Source organism: Cynara cardunculus (genome assembly GCF_001531365.2).
Source record: "Cynara cardunculus var. scolymus isolate 2C chromosome LG 5, CcrdV1, whole genome shotgun sequence".
NCBI classification, from domain to species: Eukaryota; Viridiplantae; Streptophyta; class Magnoliopsida; order Asterales; family Asteraceae; genus Cynara; species Cynara cardunculus.
The window spans coordinates 23,001,665-23,006,810 of record NC_037532.1 but is presented as its reverse complement, the minus strand read 5'-3'; the positions used below and the strand labels follow the sequence as shown (position 1 = coordinate 23,006,810).

Below are 5,146 nucleotides of genomic sequence, written 5' to 3'. Positions count from 1 at the left end.
ATAGTGAATTGGATATCCAAGTTAATAAAAAAAAATTCGATGGATGATTTACTACAATCGAATTTGATTGATGAGATTTAGGATTACTTTATAAAATAAATTTATAATTAACATATTAATTATTTAATTAAGATAGTTTTATATTTCAAAAATAATAAATTAATTCTCAACAATATTTTATTAAAGGTTTATTCTTAAATTGATTAAAAATAGAATTGGAGGATCTAAGTATCTTCACCTATAAAAGGACCTCCACTTAAACCCTAGGAAACCCAATCCAAAACTCAAAACGCATTTTCAAGCTTCATCAATGGAAACTCAATCTCTCTTCTCTCTCACCACCTTCCTTGGCCTTGCCCTTTTCCTCTTCCTTCTCCACAAGTTACTCACCCCTTCCAAATCCACACAGAACCTCCCTCCAGAACCATGGCGACTTCCAATAATTGGACACATGCATCATCTCATCGGTTCACTCCCACACCGCGGTCTCCGAGATTTGGCTCTGAGCCTCTGAAATATGGACCTCTGATGCACCTACAACTGGGAGAGCTTTCAACCATCGTTATCTCTGACCCACGGTGGGCTAAAGAGGTCTTAACCACCCATGATATCGCCTTTGCCGACAGACCGGTGGTTCTAACCACGGAGATTGTTGCATATCAAAACACAGATGTTGTTTGGTCTCCCTACGGTGATTACTGGAGGCAGTTACGAAAAATCGTCACGTTGGAACTTCTAAGTGTCAAGAAAGTGAAATCTTTTCATTACATCCGTGAGGACGAGTGTTATAATCTCGTTGCAACTCTACGGAAGTCCGCAGGTTCACCGGTGAATCTTTCGCAAATGATTTTCGACACGATTGCTAAGATAGTTTGTAGAGCAGCATTCGGGAAAGGGTGCAAAGATCAAGAAGAGTTCATAGATATTGTGAAAGAGTTGTTTAAGCTCACAGGAGGGTTTGATGTGGCCGATGTGTTCCCATCCAAGAAAATAATTCATACACTCACTGGGAAGAGGCCTAAGCTCGAAAGCATACATAAGAGACTCGATAAGATCCTTAGCGACGTCATATCAGAGCACCCTGGAGAACGTTCGAACACAGCTGATCATCAAGAATCTCTTCTTGAGGTGCTATTAAGGCTCCAAGCTAGCGGGGAGTTCAAGTTGACAACAAAGAATGTCAAAGCTGTAACTTTAGTGAGTATATCTTTACCGTACAATATTTGCAATTATAACCGTACCTAACTAATAAATTGAGAGGGACATAATATTAACACGAAGCAGGATAAGGGTTCGAGTTATTTTATTTGGAATCGAGATTAATCGTGCTACATTGTGGAAATATAGTTCTAGTAATCATAATAATTCGGAACTAAATTTCTATCTAGAAACTTACAACTAATATGAATTGATACAGGATATGTTTGGAGGTGGAACTGATACTTCTTCAGCGACATTAGAATGGGCAATTTCTGAACTGATAAAGAACCCTAAGGTTCTGAAGAAAGCACAAGTTGAACTCAGGGAAGCCCTTAAAGGAAAGGAGAGGATTCTAGAGACAGATCTTCAGGATCTCGACTACTTAAAGCTAATCGTGAGAGAAACTTTGAGGATGCACCTTCCTCTTCCCTTATTGTTCCCTAGAGAATGTAGGGAGCCATGCAAATTGGGGGGATATGATATACCGGTCAAGACCAAGCTTCTAGTCAATGGGTGGGCAATAAATAGGGATCCTGCATACTGGCCTAATCCTGATAGCTTCATACCCGAGAGGTTTAGAAGCAACCCCACCAATGTTATGGGATCAGAATATGAGTATCTCCCATTTGGGGCGGGCAGAAGGATGTGCCCGGCTGCTGTCCTCGGTATAGCCAATGTGGAGGTTCCATTAGCTCATATGTTGTACTACTTTGATTGGGAACTGCCAAATGGTGCGAAAGGCGAAGACTTAGACATGGTTGAGGTCTTTGGAGCATCTGTTCAGAGAAAGAATGAGTTGCATTTGGTACTGAAGCCCTACAATCTAGCCCAAAACTAGCTAGGAAGTTGTATTTGAGTGTTTGAAGGATCAAGTGGCATACATCATCTGCCAAACTTACCTCAGTATTTTCTAATCCCATTGTTATATATGTGTGTCACTAGGCATGTGAGCCACCTGTTGGATATGCCTATGATCCTTTATTTTTTAAGTATTCAAGATCTCATATAGATATATGCTTTGCTGTAACCTTTGTTTTGAAATAAAAATGTGGTGTTTCCTTACTAATTTGAATCTTCGGAGCTTCTATTCATTCCTTTTGTTACATACATCATAAAGCAGACCCCATCATTCGTAGCTGTAAAAAATTGAAGAGCAACAATCCCAACATTCTAGCTAAAGCATTTTCTGCCGTAGAAATTGAACCTTAGCGGTATAATGTCTAATATATACACGTAGTTTGATTATTTAATCCTCATTGGATTACTAACACAAGAATAATTCCATTTTCATAAGCAACACCAAGCTTGATCTTTGATCAATGAATATTGCATGCTAGAAATATTCATTATTAAGATCCTAACAACTAATTTGTTGAAATATTATTTTATTTGAGGTAGCTAAATTATAGATATAATAAACAACAATAAGATCACAACAATGCATTTGTTGAAATATTATTTGAGGTAGCTAAATTATAGATATAATAAACGACCATAAGATCATAACAACGCATTTGTTGAAATAAACAAATTATGTTCGATGAACAAAATCATTCATGTTATCTTTAAACAACAATTATATTATCAAAACTTTCATGTAATTTTCTTTTGACCAGCTAGAACCATTTTTATCAGATCAGAACCTAGCAATGCGCTAAATTACAAAGCATCCGAAAAACATAAAAGAGGATTACAACACCAAGTTTCCCACCTAACTCCCCCCATCTTTGCTCTATCTTTAACCCGCAGCTAGGAAAAAAATTGGATACCATTTGCTACTTCTCAAATGGATTGCATCTTGCGGTGAATTTTTTTTCGTTACGACTTGTAAATTCCAGTTTGAATGAATAGAACAACAATCTAAATATAGCAATTCAAGATTTAGATAAATCGGCTTGTATATTGATGAGAGGAAATTTTACAATATTGTTCTTGAAATGTAAGTACTTTTCTAACCGTTCTCTGCTCTACTAAAACTGAAATACAAGAAAACTATTTATACCCTTAGGTATTTACAATTTCAATCCCTCTACTTTAATACAACAAAATATTAACCCAAGATTCTCCCCCTTTGTGTTAAAGCAACATTAGACAAATCTTCTATGCCTTGCACGAAAACCAAAATATGCTTCAAATCTTCTAAGCATTCTTCTATATTCCAGACTTTTAACGATTTGATCAACGACTCTAATCAGCTGGCTTTTTATCATGAACATCAAGCTTGTCTAGATCTCTTCTGTCCAAATCCAATTTGCTTGTTAGCCTCAACTTGGTTAGCTTCAACGTACCATCTGTATAAGCTGAAAGACCTTTGAACCTCACCAAAATTTTATCACTAATTTCATTAGAATACACAATTCCAAATTCAGGTACTTCCAAAATCATGAATACATGAAAAGATTCAATATCTTCTAGAATCTAATCAGGTCTCAATAGATTCACCTTCCTCTGATTGCTTTTTATTCCCATTTGCAGATTAGTAACATACCCAAGCTTAATTGTCTATGCATGAACTCTTTGATAGCTTTCAGTGTTATCTGGACATCTTTAAGTCTGATGGTCCAACAACAGAGCTCTAGTTACATACTTTCAAAGTCATCAAAGGATAGATGTCTGAAATCGGCTTATGAGAAAATCCATTATTTGGCATCTTTTCTTATAACTTTAGACACCGGAAACCTGCCATTCAGTAATCTATCTGTGTAGATCTCCTTTATGCCCACAATCTTGTGCTTGTCTTTACCATTTCTACCAATCGAGCTTTAGAATTAAGCATATGCATGTATTCTATGACTTCCAAATTGTTTATGTGTGTAATTCTCAACACTTTGACTAGATCCAACTCTTTTATCCTTCTAACAAAAAATTATTTCCAGATTCTTCTAAGAAAGGAAGCTTGATCCCCGTTCTCTCCCATTTCAATAGTTACTCTGCTTGTGCTCATGTATGATCAATTTTCTTAGAAGGTTGGGAATTTGTTTGTTCTCTGATTGGAGATTCGGGAATTGCTTTGTTAAGAACATTCAAGTTATCAAAGTCCCCCTCCTCTTGAATTTCATTGTCTGAGAATTCAAACATCTCATCTATCTCCTCTTTTAGCTTTTGCTGAGACTAAACTTTGTCCTTATCTGAATCTATGTTAATTACATCATTTAGAAACTCATTCACAATGTTTGCCTCTTCATCCATGTATCAGAAACCTTAGGCTTTTCAAACATTGTTTATGTTTCCAGCTCCATAACTTCTAAAATTTTCTCCTGATTTTCATTTCAACCTTGAACATTTTCATTCTCTTGTATGGGTCCTTCATTCTTGGAGATATATCAGCACCAGTCGACCACTCAATCTTTCTCTCTTCTCCCCCTCATGATGATTAAGATCACCATCCTCATCATCATGGTTTTTTTTGGATCTACTGGCCTGAGACTTGCATGTATCCTCTAAGATTTTCATCCTTTCAGATAAGGGAAAAGTCTAAAAAAACCCAATGGACTTTAATGTTTGGAATGATTAAGTCCTTGGACAATTTTTTGGAACAAATAAGTCATTGGACATTCCAAAACATGTTAAATAACTCTTTGGAAAATTTAAAACATGTTAAATAACTCATTGGACAATTTTTTGGAACAAATAAGTCATTGGACAATCCAAAACATGTTAAATAACTCCTTGAACTTTTCTAAAACCTGTTGGATACATTCTTATGACTTGTACAACTAGTTAATGTGGTAAAATAGTGAAAAAAGTCCGAAAAAAGTCAATGAACATTCATATTTTGAACGATTAAGTCCCTAAACATTTTTTGAACCAAAAATGATTTAGATCCATAAAATTAAACAAATATAATAAAAAAAAATAATTACATTTACAAAAAAAATAATTACATTTACAAAAAAAATAATTACATTTAAAAAAGATTTTTGATAAAATTTATTTTAATTAAAAT

The 5,146-nt window shown here is 35.3% G+C and overlaps 1 pseudogene; it reads left to right on the top strand.

Moving 5' to 3' along the window:
• Window positions 1-310: 310 nt before the first annotated feature.
• LOC112513157 lies at window positions 311-2,217 on the top strand (annotated as a pseudogene).
• Window positions 2,218-5,146: the final 2,929 nt, after the last annotated feature.